This window comes from Thermobia domestica, chromosome 2, assembly GCF_964235325.1.
Source record: "Thermobia domestica chromosome 2, izTheDome1.hap1.1, whole genome shotgun sequence".
Classification (NCBI taxonomy): domain Eukaryota; kingdom Metazoa; phylum Arthropoda; class Insecta; order Zygentoma; family Lepismatidae; genus Thermobia; species Thermobia domestica.
The window spans coordinates 378,658,884-378,681,527 of NC_137455.1; the positions used below are offsets into that span (position 1 = coordinate 378,658,884).

The 22,644-nt window shown below is 35.4% G+C and overlaps 1 protein-coding gene and 1 long non-coding RNA gene across 15 annotated transcripts in view; one reads left to right on the forward strand and one right to left on the reverse strand.

Moving 5' to 3' along the window:
* The window catches only part of LOC145678864 (uncharacterized), a 544,231-nt gene that overhangs the window by 127,158 nt on the left and 394,429 nt on the right, over positions 1–22,644 (reverse strand). The window lies entirely within an intron of this gene.
* The window catches only part of LOC145678868 (uncharacterized), a 157,916-nt gene that overhangs the window by 55,548 nt on the left and 79,724 nt on the right, over positions 1–22,644 (forward strand). The window contains exon 1 of one of the 3 annotated variants that reach the window (XR_014130460.1): positions 7,302–7,431. The exons of the other annotated variants lie outside the window; for them this stretch is intronic. This is a non-coding gene — a long non-coding RNA (uncharacterized LOC145678868). Of the gene's footprint in view, positions 1–7,301; positions 7,432–22,644 lie in introns of those variants that run through there. 3 annotated transcript variants of the gene reach the window in all.

Consider the following 22,644-nt stretch of genomic DNA (forward strand, 5'->3'; position numbering starts at 1 on the left):
AAAGTCCCAAGCATTACAGCGAAATGACAGGTCATATGAATTAATCGGATAAGATATGATCATAAGAAGTGAAAAAAAAATGTCCGGAAGTTATTTTCAACACTAAATAAATATTCAGTTATGCTTCTACCTTAATAATTCAATTATGGACTGCTGAATTGTATGCAAAGTTTCCGGTTCAAGTTACATCTGGATCCGAAAATAAAAACAAATATGAGCATAGGCCTATAGTTATAAAATTTGGAACAAATGGTTCGAGTTTCGGTACTTCAAAAAAGTAAATGGGAGGAACTAAATTTTGTCGTTATAAGTTAAAGAAAGCCTATTTAATGAAGTAAGTTTCAACGCTGCTACTTCCGACCTAACCCCACCCACTTGTTCAGATTTTGAATCAGGTGGAACTAATGCTGTGTTAGAATTGATCCCAGTAAGATCAAACCATTAAAATTCTAGTTTCAAAGAAACAGAAAAATAATTCTAATTAATAGAACTTTATGAGATTTGGAAAACAAAGAAAACAACAAAAAAGATACAACTATGGTTTGTGTTACTTTGTAGTAAAACTATAGCATCCTTCGTTGGTAGTTGGAATTTACTTTTTTAAAATGGTATTAAAACTATAACATCCTTTTTTGGTAGTTAGAACTTACTTTTAAAAAATGGTATTAAAACTATAACATCCTTGTTGCTAGTTAGAATTTACTTTTTAAAATGTTATTAAAACTATAGCATCCTTGGTTGGTAGTTAGAATTTACTTTTAAAAATGTTATTAAAACTATAGCATCCTTGGTTGGTAGTTAGAATTTACTTTTAAAAATGTTATTAAAACTATAGCATCCTTGGTTGGTAGTTAGAATTTACTTTTAAAAATGTTATTAAAACTATAGCATCCTTGGTTGGTAGTTAGAATTTACTTTTAAAAATGTTATTAAAACTATAGCATCCTTGGTTGGTAGTTAGAATTTACTTTTAAAAATGTTATTAAAACTATAGCATCCTTGGTTGGTAGTTAGAATTTACTTTTTTAAATGTTATTAAAACTATAGCATCCTTGGTTGGTAGTTAGAATTTACTTTTAAAAATGTTATTAAAACTATAGCATCCTTGGTTGGTAGTTAGAATTTACTTTTAAAAATGTTATTAAAACTATAGCATCCTTGGTTGGTAGTTAGAATTTACTTTTAAAAATGTTATTAAAACTATAGCATCCTTGGTTGGTAGTTAGAATTTACTTTTAAAACGTACATAGAGAGTGATTACATACGTATGTTGGTTCCTAAACTTAAAAGATACGACTCAATGTTAGTGTTGCGGCTAGTAATTAAATGCCCGGGGAACAGTAATTGCGGGAGCGTAATTAGTTAATTACCCTCCCCTTTTTCGGTCTTCCGTTAGGGGGACGAAGCGAGGGGAGAGAAAGCAACGTCAAGAGAATAAGAGAGAGAGAGAGAGAGAAAGCTTGTTCAATACAGAAGGCTTAGCAGTGTACAATTCACACACGAAGTATAGATAACTCATACCTACAGTTATTCTTTGGCTACTTCTCAGTGGCGTATTTAGGGAGCTATCGGGCTCAAGGGCCCCCGAAATAAATTTCGCATTCCACGTGCAACAATAATAATTACCATTTGTAAGAAATTCATTAACTTTCCATTTTCTTATATTCTTTGTTCAGAAATAATACTGTATTTGTCAAATTTCATTCCAGGTAAGAACTGAGTTCTTTTTTTCTTTCTTTCGTCCATTTTACTCTTCTGTTTCTTTTTCTTAGTTGTTACTTTCTTTCGTTTCTCCTATCATACTTTCGACCGTTGTTAGTTGGGATTCAAGTCGCCCGTCGTCAGTAACACCAAAACTAAGAGGAGCTGATAAACGAAACTAGTGTTCCACACTAACTTCTACGGATATCAACATAGCGGATACCATCCTCCACCGACATACGAGTTTCACGTTTTTCCTAATATGTTAGTAGGTAATCGATCAAAATATATTTAATACTCAAACTCAAGTGGGCAATTGCCCCTCCTGCTTCCCCGTGTTGTGCGCAGCCTCCCCCAAAAAATCCTAAATACACCACTGGCGATCACTATTCCGTATTAAGGTTGTTGAGCGATTTTTGTTCCTCAGAACAATGATTTAACCTATTTGAGGCTACAGGATCGATGTGTTGTATGTAAAATGAACGGAAATATTAATGGTTGATTTTATTGGTGTCATTTTGAATTTAAGTTAAACGTTCCTTTCTTTTTGAAAAATGTATCTCCTGATACATAATTTGAATAGATTTAAAGCAAGTTTAACTTAAGTAATATTAAACATACATTGAAAAAAAAAACTACTCCATTTGATGTTTTTTAAAGCACCATTTCACCCTTCAGTTATGATATACAGTATATGCTTACAGATATACAAGAAACTGACAAGAAGTTGTGGTATTTTTATGGACAAAATTGTAATTTCACACTATTTCATATACCATTTCATATTAAAAATTTATATTAAAAAAAATATTAAGAATGGGCAAAACCTGTTCACATAAAAACCGGAAACCGATTTCTAAGAAAACCGAAAACTGACATTTCGGTTTTCTAAAAGAAGCCAGTTTCCATATTTATCGAATCCGGTTTTAAAACTAAAACCGAGTTTTTCTGATAGAAATCGAAGCGATTTTAAAACTGAAAACTTTTTTTTTCACGGCCTTATTCTCTTCTGGTTCTCTTTGCTTCGTCTTGGCTGGTCTGCTTTGGTCAATGTGTATCCGGCTTAAGGGTTAATACTGTCCTAAGTCAAAATATAAGACATTTTTTTTTTTTTAAAAAAATAATAATCTTTATTAAAGAAATAATCACATTGAGTAACGAAGAAAACGTCGTCCTATGAAAAGTAGGGATGCGTAGGAGACAAGATTTGAGACTGTCTCATCTTGAAAATGTGTTGTAAAAGTGATATCTCGATTCGAAACATGTATATTTTTCTATTGCAAGAGCTGCATCTCGATTTGAATTTTGTCAGGGAAATTCTGTCTCGTCTCGTCTCGTGCGCATCCCTAATGAAAAGTGACCCGTAAATCTGGCCGTATACAGTCCATTGAGCAATGTCGTCCTCGAAAAACTTTTTCCCTACAGTTTAAGGGACCGCGAAGGCTCAGTGGTAGAGCATTCACCTCTCGTGCATGGGGTCCCTGGGTCGATCCTAGCTCGCGTCAAGTGAACTTTGTGGTGGACAAACACCACACTGAGAAAAATCCGTTCTCCGGACAGCGGTATATTGTACAAGTACACGGAATCCTCTTGCTTACTACAGAAATCAGTACGGAGGATACGTTATCCGTATGCTACATACGCACTGTCCTTAGATGTTACATCATGCCTTGCAGGATGTCTGATATCTAACCGTCTTCCTTATATTACACACATAGAATATATGTATGTTACCTACATAGAATATTACATACATAGAATATAAGTCCATTTGTATGTAAGATCCTGACTGCCTACATTGTTTCATACGGAAAGTACGTATAGAAGGAATACTTATATAGAAAGTATTATAAAACATGCGTTTTCAGTTATACGTTTGCTGTACGCTAAATCCAAAAACTACAGGATTTACAAATGTAAACAGGATTTTACGTACACCACATACATTTTTTCTCAGTGGGTGTTTGTAGGTTTTCTCGGGGATCTTCCGTTTCCTCCCACTTTCTTCATTTCATTCTTTTCTCATCATCACCGTCTCCTTTAGCCTAGCCGGTATAATCGTGGAACGTAAAACTCAAAGATTTAATTTCATTTCAGATTTCCTACAGTTCAACTCGATGCTCTATACAGTTACTTCAAAAATATAACCATCCTTCTGCATCTTTAATTAAACGACACATTTGACTTATTTGACGTTACAAAGGGCTATTTTCTGTTTTATTTGAACAAAACTGAGTTTTTTTTTTTTTTTTTTTTTTTTTTTTAGCAATACCATTCATATTGTGAATATGAATACATACAGAGACACGGAGCCTAAGTAGAAATTGCAGAAATTATTGATTTTGTGGTTAATTGTTGAAGTAATTGAATCCGCATCTAACTACACCCAAATTACATTAGCTGTGATCGTCGCTCATTCGTAATCACAGTGCAGCAACCGTCAGGGGACCGAACGGACAGTGTCCATCTCACGCGCCCAATACTAATTAATGTGGAAATGACGATACATAGACACTGAGAGAGCCAGGTGCAAACTTGATATGCACGATATGTCATTAAGCTCAAAGGAACACGTGTGTTCATGTATATGTGTATGTGTGTATGTGTATGTACCATGTGTGTGTGTGTTATATGGAAGTCATTTCAATTCTGTCTCTCTCTCCGAACCGCAATCCCTCATCATCCTGTGAAATTACATGCGTGTGTGTTAGTGAGTGAGAGACTACACATATAAGCAACATGTGTATATCTGCATACGTTATTCCCCCAAGAGCTTCGTATTTGATAGACCAAAATAGAATGTCAATTGTTTGAAATCCACAGATTAGAAAGATAAAAAAAAAACGAAAAAGGAATTCTAATTAACATGTTTTACACGAATGCTTCATTCTCTTTTAATTTTAGTCAGTGGACACTTAACATCTCAAGTAACTCTAAATTCATGCACTATCGATGGATTGTTCTCATTCGTTGCATTATATGGATGGAAATGTTAGTCACTGATTCGAGATAAGTACAAAAACTAAAGGTTCTCGAGATCATTCTCTTTTAATTTTAGTCAGCTGACGCTTAACATCTCAAGTAACTCGAGCTTCATGCAGTTTTAGATGGAATGTTCTTATTCGTTATATTATGTGAACGCAAATGTTGGTCACTGATTCGAGATAAGAGCAAAAACTAATTTTTATCAAGATCATACTTTTTTAATTTTAGTCAGCTGACACTTAATATCTCAAATAACTCATGCACTTCTAGATGGATTGTTCTCATTCGTTGTGTTATGTGGATGGAAATGTTGGTCACTGATTCAAGATAAGAACAAAGATTAAAGATTCTCGAGAATAAAGATTCTCGAGGAAAATGTTTACTGCAAAAATATACGAATTAAGATGCAAAGGGAACTTGTTAGCACTCTTGTTGTGGTTATTGGTATTCATTGGAATTTTGGAAGAATCAAAAGTGAACTGAAATCTTTCAGGTTAACATTCCATGATTATGGCTGTTAGACTAAGGGAGACAGTTGATTTTAGGGAAGTGAATAATGATGAAAGAATTGGTGGAATGCCAATGTGGGAGGAAGTGGGAGTACACCAAGAAAACCCACAGACACGATGTTGTACATTACAAACTTACCTGGCCAGGATCGAACTAGGGACCCTACACACCAGAAGTAAGCGCTCTATCACTGAGCCACTGCGTGGAATTTTGGAAGAGAACGTTTACGAAGAGTTCCCATTCTCGAGATACTAGCGTAACACTTTCCTATTAGAAAAAGGACTTTAAAATTTAGTTACTTTTAGAAAAAATATGAAAGGACCGCTTTTCTTTTAGAGAAAGGAACAATAATGGAAATGGTTAAATTTAGAGAAAGATATTTTGAAAGAAACGTTTTCCTTGTAGAGAAAAAGAGATATGAAGGGATAGTATTACTTTTAGAGAAAGGAATTATGAATTATAGAAGGAAAGGGATGGTTAAGAAAACGCACTTCTGTTAGGAAAAGTAATTATAAAAGTTTTTTTTTAAGGGAAAGGAGTAACAGAGGGAATGTGTTAATTTTAGAGAAAAACATTTGAAACGAAGGTCTTCTCCATAGCAGCATTCATTCGTTTTAGAGAAAGGAAAGCGTTTCTTTTGCAGAAAGGAATAATAGAGGGAGTTGGTTAATTGTACAGAAGGAAATTTTAAAATAAACGTTTTCTTTATAGAGAAAAATATAAAACTATAGCATGTTTTAGAGAAAGGAATAACAGAGGGATATAATGTTAATTTTAGAGAAAAAAATGAAAAGAACTCTTCGTTTATAGAGAAAAATGCGAGGAAAATCCATTATTTTTTTTTTTTTTTTTTTTTTTAGAGAAAGACATACAAAGAGAATGTTTTTCTCTAGAGGAAGGAACTATGAAGTGAATGAATACTTTTTAGAGAAAACAATTAGATATATAAACAAAAGACCTTTTTAAATAATTAAAAGAATATGAACATTTACGTTTTAAGAGCCTGACACTAAAAAATAATGTAAAATTTACTATTTTTCTTTTGCTTGTTTTTCATAAGTGAAAAAAGATAATGAAATGAAACTTACCACAATAATAGATAATGTTATTCTACAACAAAAATACGAACATGAAGAATTTTCAGTTTTGCCATCCACAGAAATTACAGTGTTGCCAGAATAACAATTCTCCCAAGATCTAAGTTAAGGCAGCGACTAGAGGGACGAACTCAACTCCATTTGATTACGTATCATATTGTTTTAGAATACTGTGAACTACTTTTTAAATAACATTATTATTTAATTTTAATACCTGTATGTTAAAACTATTTTGTTTATTACAAACTAAATACAATTATTATTTGAAAAGTAGTTCACAGGATTCCAAGACAACATAATACGTAATCAAATGCAGTTAAGTTGGTTCCTCTAGTCGCTGCCTTAACTTAATTTTGGGGAAAATGTTATTCTGGCAACACTGTAATTTCTATGGATAGCAATACTGAAAATGCTTTAGGTTCATATTTTCTCTTGTAGAACAACATTATCTATGATTATGGTAACTTGCATTTCATTATCTCCTTTCACTTATCAAAAACAAGGAAAAGAAAAATGTTAAATTTTGTATTATTTTTAGTATGGCAGACTCTTATAGTGGAAAAGACTGTGAATTAAATTTATTACTCGTACTTTTATGAAAAAAAGGAGCGGATTTAGAAATCATACTCTGAAATTTTTTGAGTTTCCAATTACTATTCCAGTGGCTATATAATGCAAAACACTATTGATACAGTATAAATATGCTTACATAATTTCTATGTGTTTAAAAATAATTTTGCATGCAACGTTCTGTTGGTCCAACAGAGGAATCCATGACAGTTGCCAGGGAAGAGGAGGAGCAAAATGACATGACTGCCAGAAAGGGAAAAAATCGCGAAAGGGGAAAAGAATAGAAGAGAAAATGAAGGACAGAATGGGGAGGTCAGCAAACAAAAGGTTGGCGGCGGGGCATCTGGGGTTCTAAGGGGACTGAAGAGAAAAGCCAGGGGTGGGTTCAAAAACCAAGCGCTATGTATGGAAGTTTTCGCCTTGGCGGCCATGAAAATATAACAAAATGAAAGGCGGCCATTTCTTCTACAAAGATATTATTTGTACTCGGTTGTTCACTGCAAAATTTACTAATTTCCTGATGTATAAATTGTGAATGGATAGATATTTATGGATATTAAAAAGCGTGGTAAGTACAATTATATTTTAGAAGATGTTTGTAAAGCATGCTAACAGTTGAAGCTATGTTTCATCTGTGAAACCATTGTACATTTTTGTTTTCACGTGGAGGCCAGATTTTCTTTTGAAAACCTTATTTCTTTCGATTTTACTACACAAAATAGTAATATACAAGAAATGGTTCATTCTGTGTGTATTTCGTCTAAAAATGAGAGTAAATGTTCGACTTTGGACAACAGATGGCAGCACTTTCCAATGCATTTTGTAAGGTGCGACAATATTCACAAAAATTGATCCAACTCCATGAGATCAGTCCTCAAACTTTGCCCAAAAAGAAGTTGGATAAATAATTACTCTCAGAGATTGATTCGTGCAGATATTATAATCAGAGATTGATCCATGCAGATATTATAATCAGAGATTGATTCGTGCAGCATATAATCAGACATTGATTCTGCAGCTATTATAATCAGAGATTGATTCGTGTAGATATTATAATCAGAGATTGATTCTGCAGATATTATAATCAGAGATTGATTCGTGTAGATATTATAATCAGAGATTGATTCTGCAGATATTATAATCAGAGATTGAGTCGTGCAGATATTATAATCAGAGATTGATTCTGCAGATATTATAATCAGAGATTGAGTCGTGCAGATATTATAATCAGAGATTGATTCGTGCAGATATTATAATCAGTGATTGAGTCGTGCAGATATTATAATCAGAGATTGATTCTGCAGATATTATAATCAGAGATTGATTCGTGCAGATATTATAATCAGAGATTGATTCTGCAGATATTATAATCAGAGATTGATTCGTGCAGCTATTATAATCAGAGATTGATTCGTGTAGATATTATAACCAGAGATTGATTCTGCAGATATTATAATCAGAGATTGAGTCGTGCAGATATTATAATCAGAGATTGATTCTGCAGATATTATAATCAGACATTGATTCTGCAGCTATTATAATCAGAGATTGATTCGTGTAGATATTATAATCAGAGATTGATTGTGCAGATATTATAATCAGAGATTGAGTCGTGCAGATATTATAATCAGAGATTGATTCGTGCAGATATTATAATCAGTGATTGAGTCGTGCAGATATTATAATCAGAGATTGATTCTGCAGATATTATAATCAGAGATTGATTCGTGCAGATATTATAATCAGAGATTGATTCGTGTAGATATTAGGCCTATAATCAGAGATTGATTCTACAGATATTATAATCAGAGATTGATTCGTGTAGATATTATAATCAGAGATTGATCCATGCAGAAGTTATAATCAGAGATTGATTCGTACAGATCTTCTAATCAGAGATTGACTTGTGCAATTTTTAAATCTTCTTTTATTCATTGTTGCAAGCACTTAATTTTACTCTTCCGAAGCATGCTTTCAATAATAAAACCGCTCAACAATAAAATATACAAAATATCACCAATGCTTTCGGATTGGAATTGTCTAAAGTCAGACCGAAGTAACTACATTTTCGTGCTGAGGGAAATTCACCCTTATGGAAACAGTAACAACTTGGCTCGAATTGTTAAAAAGAAATGGATTGCTTTTGTTATTTCATATCCACGTGAAACATGAAAACAAATAATAATACATTCGATGATATTTGAGCTATCTGAAGCCAGAGTAAACCAACTACATTTTTGCCGATTTCTGAGTTTAAGTATGAAGTGATATGAGTTTTGCATATTTCACACCGAGCCTTATACCACAACGAAATAAGTGTAGGAATTGGCACATCAGTCACGTGAAGCTCATTTACCAATGACAGCAGTTCGTGTCACTGTTTTCATAAGACCTTAATTTCACAAATCACACACACAAAAAGAGTTAGTTCGCTCTGGTTTCGGCCAGATCAATTATTGATTCAATTCATTTTTTGGACAATGTTTGAATATCTCTACTCTTGAAGTTGATTCAGTTATTGTCAGCATTGTCGCTTCCTAAAAATAGGAGAAACGATACGGGGTACTTGCTGCCATCTGTTGATACGGGATACATGCTGCCATCTGTTGAAAAGATCATGAAAAGAGGACTCTAAGGATTTACATATTTTTGTTACAAAATGTTATATATGACAACTGTTGTGTATATTTATTAAGATTCTAAATCAATCAGTAGATCAAATGACCATACTCCCATGGAATAGGATCGAATCAGGGACTTCTCGCATTAAAGATGAGTACTGTGCCACGGTAACACTTTTTCATTAATTTCTTTCTTGGACCTTTTGATTACTACTGGACTCGACAGGGAACGAACACAGGAACATCCAAGAGAGTTGGAGCACCTACTGTTCAGAGGGACTCCAACTGTTAACCTAACGCGTCAAAAAGTTTGATTACACACTCCGGCTGGGTCACAGTAATATTCATTGTTGTTACTGATTTAATTATCTTTCTCCCTCTCTAAAAAATAGTAGGAAGCGGAGTGAGCTATCTCCAGGTCTCCAATCTCGCCATGTTTCGTGATAAGATTTTTTTTTTTTTTCAGAAGTTCTTAGTAACTAAACTTACCATGGGCATGCCGCTCTTATGGACCTGAGCCGTTTCAATGCCATCTGTTAGCGATAGGCTGAACTACACCCAGCTTACCGACGAACACGTTGTCAGAGTGCTGCTTCAAACAGCCTTTAACAGAGCTTTGTAGACCTAATGAACGTTACATCTTGTATTCATGTAACTCCCCAATTTCCCTCACGACTCTGGGTGGATGCCGAAAATTGGGAAGCATCGGCCAGGAATCGAACCTGGAACCAAGCGGACTGACTGGACTACAGTGTCCCCTTTCAGAAGTTTTAATGAAGCAAATTAAAATTCCACCAATACTCCATTAAGAGTCTGTATCACTGCGAAATTAAAATACCGCTACTTTTACAGTAATTATGTGATCTCTTCAAATAGATACAAGATAATCGAAAAGTGGATCAAGACCTCCCTAGAAGATGTTATTTTGCATGAGGTACCGTTATCAGGAGTCACCTAGTAGCTTGTCGTTTGCTGTTATTTAGAAACGCGAAAATAAATGCCGATTTTCTAAAATTTCTGGAAATCGAAAGCAGATAAATGAGTCGTGATAACGGTATCTCACGCAAAATAATACTGTCTAGGGAGGTCTTGTTCCACTTTTCGATTATCTTTTATCTATTTGAAGATATTACATAATTACTGTAAAATTAGCGGTATTTTAATTTTGCAGTGATGAGGCCCCTTAAGCTTCGCCTACTCAGACTAAAGATTACATTGTACTCAATTTTACAAAGTAGGAATAAATTTTAAACAAGCAGTTGCACCAATAAGCGCAGTAGTTGTAGTGTCACGTAGCGTACAGACAGCTTTTTATCCCCCTGCTCCCACAATTCCTTCGTCACTCTGACATTTCATTTGTTAATTGCAGCTTAACAAAACTAGCGCGCATGTGGAAACCTGTCTCAACCTCAACTTCCAAATACTACATTCATCACTGCTATCAAGGAAGATTATCAGTGTAGGGGGGGAGGCGGAGGGAAGGAGAACCCCCCCCCCCCGAATAGACATAGCAGGAAATTCCACTAATGAACTCATCACACTACTTGTGACAACATAGATCAGTGTTTTTTTTCTTTCTTGAATTAAAAAAGAAAAAGCACAAAACAGAGAAAGAGAGAAAAATGTTACTTGGAGAGCATTTAGTTAATTGTAACGGCGCCTAATCAACACGGGCGTATGACGGACAGAAGCAGAAACTTATATAACGTAGGGGGAATTAATTCTTTCTTATTTTATGTTGGTCGGAGTTCAACGTCCCTTTTCATCACTGACACACAGTTTAAGGCTGAGGCGGATCCAAGGGGGGCTATAGGAGCTATAGACACCCCTTGACGCTCAGGTTTACACTGAATAAAATGGGCTTCAATCCAGCTTTAACTGGATAAATCGGCAAACTATGGTTTAGCCCCTCCATTGATCATATCCTGGATCCGCCACTGATGATAGGTATATCATGAGTTTACTATAAACTTGGAAAAATAAAAATGTAAGTAATAGCTTCATTTTTTTTTTTCGATTAAAAACTGGCGAGCCTAGGCCTCCCGCGCCCCGGCTAGAACTGCCTCTGGTTTAAGGTAGAATCGAACCATAATAATCCATTCACATTTCAAGACCCTCCTACCGAGAATTGCTTTATTTAGACTATGCATAGATGCATAGTTCTGGGAATTACTAGCATCTACGTCCTTAAGAGGCCCCACCAGTGCGAAATTAAAATACCGCTAATTTTATAGTAATTATGTGATATCTTCAAATAGATAAAACATAATCGAAAAGTGGAACAAGAGCTTGTTAAACAATATTATTTTACATGTGATACCGTTATCACGACTCTCTTCTCTGGTTTCGATTACCAGCCATTTAGATAATCGGCATTCATTTTCGCGTTTATAAATGGCTGAAAACGGAAAGCTGCTAGGTGACTCATGATAATGGTACCTCATGCAAAATAATATTGTCTAGCGCGCTCTTGTTCCACATTTCAATTATCTGTTATCTATTTGAAGATATCACATAATTACTGTAAAATTAGCGGTATTTTAATTTCGCAGTGTTTAGGCCTCTTAAGCCAGTCACGTCTGAGGGATGACGTCTCTCAGCGAGCACACTATTCAAGGAAAAAGGTAAGAAAGAAAACAAGACTAGGACCTGTATATTAGGTACCATCCCGGTATTTACCTAGTGTGTTTGAGGAAAACACAGGAAAATCCTCATTCAGGATGGCTGGCCTAAAATAGCTATTATACTTTTTGACCGAGTGTTCTCACAGGAATTTGAACAAGGGACCACTCGCTACGCAAAGTCACCTACCGAGGATAGAATCCAGGACCCCGTGCATCAAAGACGCGCGCACTAGCAACTAGGCCAACAGGAAGGGCTTTCTTATAGCAATTTTTTAATTATAGAGGGCCGTCAAAATTCCACCTGGACAAATAATGACTCATGAACCGGTGACTTTAATTATATCAGTACGTGTGTACGTTACTCCACAGGATAACTCTACAACAGAAGTGAATTTTAGATTTCTTTTTTTTTTCATAATGGATAGCCACAGCAATTATTTCGTTCGACTTCGTTCATGGAGATAGTCCGTTAGCATCTTATCGGGTAACAGTGACTTTACTTTTATCCGTTAGCTCACACGATAGGCTAACTCTTGAACAAAAGTGAAGTTTTGAATTATGTTTTCTTTGGAAAAGGTAGGTGGGGGATGGCTGAATTTGATAATGGAGATAATTCTTTAGCACCTTAGCAAGTAACGAAGACTTATGTCTGCTCGTTAATTTACACGATGACTTTTGAACGAAAACGATTTTTTTGAATTCTGTGTTTTGCAACAGATAGCTAGAGTGATTATGTCGGACGAGTTACTTAATTAAGTCAAGTTGGTCACATCTTCACGGATAACGGTCAATATCCATATATCACTTTCTACCATTGAAACCAAGGTAGTAGAAGTTACATAATATTTTACCGTTGGATGGCAGCATACATCGTCCAGCTGTTGACATCTATCGGACGTAATAGAAACTTCTAGTCCTTTTTGGTGTCAATCAGATATTCATTTTATTTGAAACTTCAATTGGCGTTAATTACACTAGACCAAATCCCATGTTATTATGTTTTTCTCACTGGGGCACGGTGGCTCAGTGGTAAAGCGCTTACCTCTGGTATGTGTTGACCTTGGTTCGATCCTCGGCCGGCCAAGTGACTTTGTGGTAGACAACATCGTGTCCCTGGGATTTCTCGTCGTAATCCCGTTTTCTCACACATTCTCATTCCACCGATTCTTCCATTATTATTTACTTGCCTTAATTATCTGTTTCCCTTAGCTTAAAGGATTTAATTGTGGGACGTTAGACTGAAAGATTTAATTTCATTACTGTATTTTTCTACTGCTCTTCAGTCCGCAGCAAAAAAACCTGCATCATGAGCAAGTAAGTTTATTGTGAAACTACGCCTAACAGCCCAGGGAATCAACATAACGCGTAAATAGCACGAATCAAGCAGGAGAAACCTCGGCGTCCTTCCCTGGAGCACACTTATTTTGGAGCAAAAGACTTCGTCGTTGCACAATAAACTTACATGCTCATGTTGCAGTTTTTTTTTTTCTGCGGACTGTACCAATCAACTCGTCATTGAATGAAATTTGCACGAAATGAATAGCGCAAAATAACGAAATCCGTTGTAAATTAATAAACCGCCAAAGATTTCACTATTGTTCTTTTTACCAGCCTCTGAATGCTTCTCCTGTTATCAGTCTGTGACTGTAAAACGCCTTTCGAGAAGGTCATTTACATCAAATCCACGGTCTTTTGTTCCGCTTTTCCAATCTAACGATGATTACACCAGAATCGCTGCTAAATTACAACATTGAACCAGACAAACCACGTGCTTTGGAGAATACGATATCTCTCTCTTTCCTTGTTTTTGTTATCCGAAAGAAGTTGTGGTAGGTTATGTATGTAATGTACTCGTTCAGAAAAGGACCTTGCGGCAGCGCTTGTTTCTCTAACTATAGAAGGATATTTAGAGACCATTACGGCGGCCATAAAACTCCACCTACAAGCTGGGAAACTTCCATTTTCGAGTTTCGTCCTCCAGCGGCCCGCATGCACACACACACACACACACACAGACTGAGACAATTCGGCTGGCGTTTTATGAGCTGAAAAATCAGACCAAGTCAGGCTGTTGAATACACAAACCGTTCAAGATAATGAAAGAACAAAATACTTCACAAAATCAAGTAACTATGAAGTGGTGTAATGTCTTTATTTTTTAAAAAAGAAAAGGGTCGTAATTTCTTTTCTAGCGTATACCAGTTTATTCTTGCAGTGTTGCTACGTGATAATATTTTAACGTAAATAAACATATAAATTCTAATAGACACTATGCCATTCAAGTTGTGCTACAATTCGCAGTGGCCGATCTATTTCGGGACCGGGGGCTTAGCCCTCCAGTTTTTAGACTGATAAAAATAATTTAAGCTATTATTTATACATTTTTAAAAGTTTATAGTAAACTCATGATATACCTATCATAGTCTGAGTTCTAGGGCCCCTGTTTTTACCCTCCGCCCCAGTTTTTACCTTTTAGATTCGCCACTGACCATTTGCGAGAAGTTGGTAGATACTTAGGCTAGCTGAATGATGCGTATTTCTGTATTTCCTTCAAAAATACTTACTAGGGTGGGGGTTGTTCCCAGAAGTTGGTCAACCTCTCCCCTCCGCAAGAGCTACAATAAATAAACATGTCATTCTTGTACAGGGCAGATACTCTAGCATAGTGAATCGTAACCTTTCGCTCCTCGCGGCACACCATAAATTATTTAGGACTCAATACGGCGCACCAAAATGTAATTTTGCTCATGTAATGTTGATATTTGCACTACTAATACAAACATGAATATAATCATTATTTATATTATTATTATTATTATTATTATTATTATTATTATTATTATTATTATTATTATTATTATTATTATTATTATTCAACATAAATAGACTTTTGAATTTATTAATAATTTATGAACTTTAATTCACTTTAGATGGAGTGTAAAAAATTTAAGAAAATACAATTTTCTATTAGACCTATTATTAAAATAAATAATTGTATTCAAATTTTACACAGTAATGGAATAAAAATGAAATAAAATTTATTTTTATTCAATATAGGATCTAATTATGAAAAATTTCTCGTCACACCCTTCACTTTGTGCTGGCACTCCGCTAAACCGCGACACACGGGTTGCGAATTACTGTTGTAGCAAATGGTGTCCCAGAACATCCCTCTGAACAAAATTTTCTGAAAGAAAGCTTGAACGAATATTTAATTGAGTCATACGTGGAATGCGAAAAACTAGCAAATTTATTTTTTCGAGGTGGGGTTGAGCCCGATAAGTAGAGGTCTGCACGGGCTCGGGTCGAGCCCGCAGGCTTAAGCCCGACCCGGCCCGCGGGCTAGACTCGAGCCTACAAAACATATGTCATTTCGGGCTTGGGCCGTAAATTTTTAAATATACAACGATATTTGTATATTTTCGAGTCTAACTTTGTAAATACACTGTACAACGATATTTCTGGAAAACTTTTAACGCACAACTGCAAAATCAAACCTCTAATTGCTGTAAATAAAAACACAATTTTGAGTTAATTATTAAGTTTCTGTAATTCGGACTTATTTTGAACTCATTTGATTATCACACGACCTCGGGCCGGGATCGGGTCTAAATGCTAAAACATATTTCGGACTGGACTCGGGGCTCCCACTATAAATTCACGGGCCGGGTCGGACCCGGGCTAAAAATTCCGGCTCGTGTAGACTTCTATCCGATAGCCCCCATTGAATACGTCACTATTTACTCAATTCCAGAATCAAAATCCCCCGTCTGACTGTCTACTTCTGAGAACTAAAGCACAAGTTCTAGACGTAGAAAAAGGAGGTAAATACGGTACCAGATCTGCACGACGTTAAGTCAACTTTCAAAATCAAGCGTTTCGCTATTACTTCACTTTCACAAATAAATTTACGCTAGTATTTTTTTTTTTTTTGTTTGTTTGAAAAAGCACTATAGTACTTTGTAAACGGATAATAGCGAAACGTATAATCATACAAGACGAGTACCTAGTTGTTATCCAAATTGCTTTATCAGCTGTTTTTGGTATGAGCGAGCAATGCCACGATCTTTCACGGTTCTAATGAACAATTCTAAAGAATTAAATAAGAAAAAAAAAATCCTAAGGATCCATAGAGGTCACTAGCATCCACGCAGTATGTGACCATGAAAGCCTTTAATATAGTAATAAGATAAGCTAGCATGTGTTACGTTACGCACTAAAAAGAAACCGGCTCCTTCCAATTGAACATCTGGGTGAATGGCCATTTACAGAGAAGCCTGTCAAACAGGATTGCCAACTTAATTTGGTTAAAAATATAGGAATTCTACGCGAAAATTATCGTGGTTATTCTTGAGAGTCCAACATTTTCAAGATGTAAGTTAATGATGCAATTTTTCTCTTCTATTGAGTGGTAATAGGCTTATGTAGGTCTATGTTGTTGACGAGACAACCATATTTATCGTCTCGTCTCCTATTTTTTTTTATAGAAGTCGTCTCGTTTCGACTTTCGAAGAATTGTTTGTAGTCTCGTCTCGTCTCGATTCTCGAATAGATTTTTCTCGTCTTGTTTTTATTTTCTTCTAATTTTGTTCTGTAAATATATGTACAATATTGATCTCTTGACTTTTTCTTTATTTCATCTAGAAGCAGTGGCGGATTCACGGGGGCGATCGCACCCCGAGAAGAGGAAACTTTTTTTTATTTTATATATAAATAAAACCCATCCCAGAGTTTGGAGCTCTTAAAAGTAGTTCTAAGTAGCAGTATTACAAAGCACCGCCCCCCCCCCAGAAGTCCGTTTTGGATCGGCCCCTGTCTAGAAGCTATTAGAATCTTTTCATGTCATAATAAACCTATCAAGGATGTGATATAACAATATTTAAATCATATTTATGTTGTTCGTGTGGTCTCGGGTTCGATTCCCGGTCGGTGCTTCCCAATTTTCGGCGCCCATTCAGCGTCGTGAGGAATCACGGTCACTAGGTCTAGAAAGCTAGTGAGGCGTCTGTTAGAAACGTAGTTTAGACTCACAAATGAGCCGTTACCCCAAGCGATTTGGTATGGGTTATACAATATGTGTAATGTCTTGCGTATCTTGTTGATAAATACTCTTCATAATGTTCGTATAACGACTTTATTAATTTATAGAGTTTATACCATTGATCCTGTAGCACTAAAATACTCTTTCAGATCTAAGACTTGGGTAAATTAAAGTTGCACCCCGAGACTTGAGAAATTTCTCGTCTTGTGTCGCATTTGAGAATGTCTCTTAGAGAAAAGCCGCAACATAAATATACCGACCCAATCATAGAAGACATACGCAGGGGCGTCATTTCTGACTTCGCTTGGGAGGAGCAAGAGCACCACTGACATAAGAATCTCACGTTTTGCGTTAGTGTATTAGTAGACAATCTACTAAAGCATATGTACTCCTCAAACTCTTGGGGGGGGGCAATTGCCCCCTCCTGCCCTCCCTAAATGACGCCCCTGGACATGCGGGGTAAAAATGTACAAGTAAGAGAAAAATCTGGCTCGGAATAGAAAAGAGTGGAAAGCCAGTGGTGGATCTGACTTGGGGCCGGAGGGCTTAGGCCTTCCCAGTTTTTTTGAGTAACAAAAATAATTGAAGCTATTATTTATACATTTTTGATTAGTTTATAGTGAACTCATGATAGCTACACTTATCATAGTCTGCGTTCTGATTTCCCCCTCCCCCCAAGTTTTTACCTTCTAAATCCGTCACTATAAAAAGCTGCGTCAAACCAAACGAAAGATTGCTATCCTGAGGGAGAAAAAAGAAAATTAATCTCGCAGGTTCTCCGTATTCGTTAAGTAGGGTCTACTGTAAATAGGTATATGCAAAACATGAGAGGAATATTATATTGATAAAACTATAACTGCTCACTATCAGCTTTAAGTTGGCCACTTTTGTAAAGTAGAAATTTTCTGTACAACCAAATTTATTGGGATGTTTTTTCTCCATGACTGCACTGCAACACTTTTGCTAAAGAAATGCTGTTGATATATGAGATTTTCATGTGTTAAGAGGCCTAATCACAGCGAAATTAAAATTCCACTAATTTTACAACAATTATGTGATATCATCAAATAGATAAAAGATAGATCTAATCGAAATGTGGAACAAGAGCACGCTAGACAATATTATTTTGCATGAGGTACCATTATCACGAGTCTCCTAGTAGCTTTCCGTTTGCAGCCATTTAGAAATGCAAAAATAAATGCCGATTTTCTAAATGGCTGGAAATATAAAAGCAGATAAGTGAGTCGTGATAAGGGTATCTCATGTAAAATAATATTGTCTAGCGATCTCTTGTCCCACTTTTCGATTATCTTTTAACTATTTGAAGATATCACATAATTGCTGCAAAATTAGCGGCATTTTAATTTCGCTGTGATGGGGCCTCTTTAAATAAAAACTTATGTTAAACATAGAGGAAAAATATTTGTAGAATCATAATATGTATACAGCTGGCAGCCCTGATTTATCCTCGATTCTCCGTACTTGTCTTCCGATCTATCCAAAGCTAAGAGAGTGAAAGAGGTGTTCGCCTGTACGCATATAAATTGATCACTTAACACAGTCTATCTCCGTCCACACAGCTGCAATTCAATCCAATCCCCTCCCTTCGATTCCAGAAGTCATGTTCGAGGCCTATGAACACGGAATTTTTGTTTCGTCACTCTAGTCCCCCCACTCCAAACATCCCTTGCCTGCTTTTTTTTTTTTTTTTTTTTTTAACTCTTCACTGCAGCCATTTTCGGCAGAACCCTTGTCTGATGAAGGTAAGGTCAATTGCCTATTCATAAATAATGAACTATTGGTTATGCATCAATATGGTTAAATTATGTGACAAGAATTTATTTTTGTACAAGGGGTGCTTTCTGTTTTTCAATAACACCCTAGTGCTAACCTATTTGAAGGAGTATTGTTATTTCGTTAACAATATCTAACTTTTCCCCCATTTTGGGATGCTTCTATTCAACAACAATGACACAGAGTATCATTATTATGCTATTTTTGTGTCAATATTTAGGTAAATGTATTGTTCACAAACTTTCATAATATACTATATGTATATACAAATCAAATACCCATTTTTCATTCGCTGGAATCGTCGTGGGAAGTAACATTGTGATTCTTCGACCAGTGTAACATTTTCTCTTCAACAGATAACAGAAATAATAATTTATCGCTTTTAAATACGTCAAATTTACCATAATATTTTCTATTAAAGAAAAAGTAGTTTTGAGGGTCAATGTAAATTCATTAGCTTATTGGTTAGTTTGAAATTTAATGCCCCTCTCAAGACTGACGTGGGTATGGAACTTAACGTAAAATTCGAATCTCATGAGTTCCCAGAGGGAATCGAACCCGGGACTCCTGAACTGCTAATGGAGTGTATGTATATGCTAAACATATAGTCAAGGGGCTAGAGTTGTCTGCCTCGTCTGGAAAAGATGTGAAAGTTATGTCTCGTCTTGGAAATTGTAGGCTTATTATCAGTTTCTTTTCGAAAACTCCTGACTAGTCTTGTTCTTACGAAAAATTCTCTCAGTTCGTTTTCTGGACAGCCCTGTATTACTATTACTACTGTAAATTAGAAAAGGTAATGAAGCGTTTAACGGAAAATTTTACCATATTATTAGCGTTTAACGGAAATTGTTACCATACTATTAGCGTTTGACGAAATTATTACCATATTATTAGCGTTTAACGAAATTTTTTACCATATTATTAGCGTTTAACGGAAAATTTTTACCATATTATTAGTGTTAAAGGGAAAAATTTTACCATGTTAGCGTTTAACAGAAAATTTTTACCATAGAATATTATTAGCCTTTTTCCGGATTTTTCAAACCATATTGTAATGAAATCATAAACCAAAAATTTACAAAATCTTAGGAAAGTCCTAATTACATTTTCTGAAAATTATTGTTGTTATCTAATGATGTACAAATAAGTATTTTTGAACTTTAATTTACCCTGAGGTTTGCTTTAATCTTTTTCGTGATTTTATCCGAATTGTTAATTACTACTGACAAGCAATGTTATTTGACTACAGGTGATTCTTGACTATTTTGCTTCTGCTTCCAACGATTTCTTGATTACAAGTACTGTCCTTGTGATTTTTAAAAATAATGTTATGCACGTATCCAAAAGTTAAAATATTACAAAAAACTTCGTTCCATTTTCACCTACCAAATTGCCATTATAATTTTTTATGAAAAAATGTTTTTTTAAATTCTTAGTTTATGGTTTCATTACATTACCCCACCAACTGGAAGAAAAATTCCTGAACAGTACCTTTAGTGTATGTCATTAGTTTTTAAATTCTTAGTTTATGGTTTCATTACAATATTATTAGCGTTTAACGGAAAATGTTTACCATATTATTAGCGTTTAACGAATTTTTAACCGTATTTTTAGCGTTTAACAGAAACTTTTACCATATTATGAGCGTTTAAAGGAAATTTTTTGTCTAAAGATGAGATGCTAATCGATATATCTTACTGAGCTAAACGGTGTAAACATGTGTTTGTGAGTACAAAATAATCTCATGCCTAGTTCTCGAGAAAGGGGGACAAATAATTAATCTGTAAACCTAAAAATTCATGCTGTACGAGAAACAAACTATTTATTAACGTAAAACTGCTACTGATATATACACTTATAAAGTTCTTCAATATGGTACAATATCAAAATGACAATACCTGGTATGGTTAATTGATATATTATTAATATTATCTTTAATTCTGATGTTTAATTCCCGTTTAACTAAAATATTGTCCAGATCAGGGGCGTCATTTAGAGGGAAAGAGAGGGGTGTTTGCCCCCCAGAGTTTGAGATTTGTATAGATTTTATCAATAGAATAGTAGTAAGTCGGTGAAAAACGCAAAATTTTACTTATATCAAGGAGTCTTGTACCCTCAATCTAAATCTGAAATGACGCTACTGGTCCAGATATAAGATATAGGCCTATTAATCGATAAGATTATATCGAGCTTAACGAAGTGAGATTCTTGAGGGAAAATTTTATTGCGTAATTTTCGAGTATTCGTTCGTCTAAAAAGAAGAAAGCAAAAAGAAATGAAATGAACTATTTTCTCGATTATGTTCTTTAGGCTAAGGAAGAAAATGATTAAAGCAAGCGAATGATGATGGTAAAATTGGTGGAATGAGAATGTGAGAAGAAACGGGAATACCCCGAGAAAAAGTCACGGACACGATGTTGTCCACCACAAATTTACTTGCTTCGGGGATTGAATCAACTACCACTGAGCCACCGTGGTATGCTGCGCGTTATACTAGTTTCGATTGCTTGCGGAAGCAGAAAATTGAATGTATTCAGCCAATAGCCTGAAAATATGTAAAAAAAAAAAAAAAAAAAAGTGTACTAAAATTAAGAGGTAGCGAACTCCAGTCTGGAAACCCCAAAGAGTGATTCTTATAGCGAATGGACTGAACTAAACCATCTTTCGTTGTTCAAACTTAACACTGCAGACCCCACTTCCTATACATGTTCTTTCTTTCTTTCTTTTTTCTTTTTCTTTCCTTTTCTTTTTTTTTCTTTTTTATACAGCCCAAATCTCTGATCATATCACATATATTAGTAAACATCAAATTTGAGCAAATGTGATAATTTTAGGGGAGCAAAGCGAGTTTGAAATTATCTTTGGCAGTTAATCTTCGCCGACCAGCAGGTCCTTTCAAATCTGTACCATCAAGTTCTCTACACCACTTCCATTATATTGTTCTTATAGTAGAAAAAAAAACTTCCTTAGAACAATACAAAGATATAACGAAAGAAAAAAGAGGGGGAAACATGACGTCACCAAAAGTCATAAATTAGGACGAACGCGGTACAGCCTCTCTGTCTACCTGTGTTAAAACGAACGTCGTAAGATCTTGATTAAGAAACGAAGACCCGGGGAATGCAGTGGGCAGGTAGATGCTTACATTAGTCGTATCCACACACGAAGCAGCAAGCGGGGAGTGTGGATATGTATGTATAAACGTGAAGAGAGGATAAGGTAAAAGAAGAAGTGTAAGGAACGGGGAGAAAAGGGAGAGAGACGATAAAAAGGAAAAGAAGGCCTATGGGTAGCAAGTAACTAACCTCCCCCCCCCCCGATATATTCACACGCAAAGAATACAACGTGAGAAACATTCTAAGCTGAAAAGACCAAACGCATAACATTAGATAGAGTAAAAAAAGGGGGAACAACAACACGATTCGACACGATTATGATCGCATCAGCATATGCTCTTAGATATAACACACTCGCTCATTCCCCAACCTGACGTAAAGATACTAAAAACACCTGTCCTTGCATCATTCTGGAAGATTATAAAGTAATAGGCCTATAATGCATAATATTAAGGGACAAGCTTTAATTTGGATTAGCCATTAGTACGTAAATAGATACAAGAAAAACATTTAATATATTCTAATCCCATGCATATCGAACTAACCTACAAGAATAAAAAATAACTCTGCTCCTGCAACGCAGTG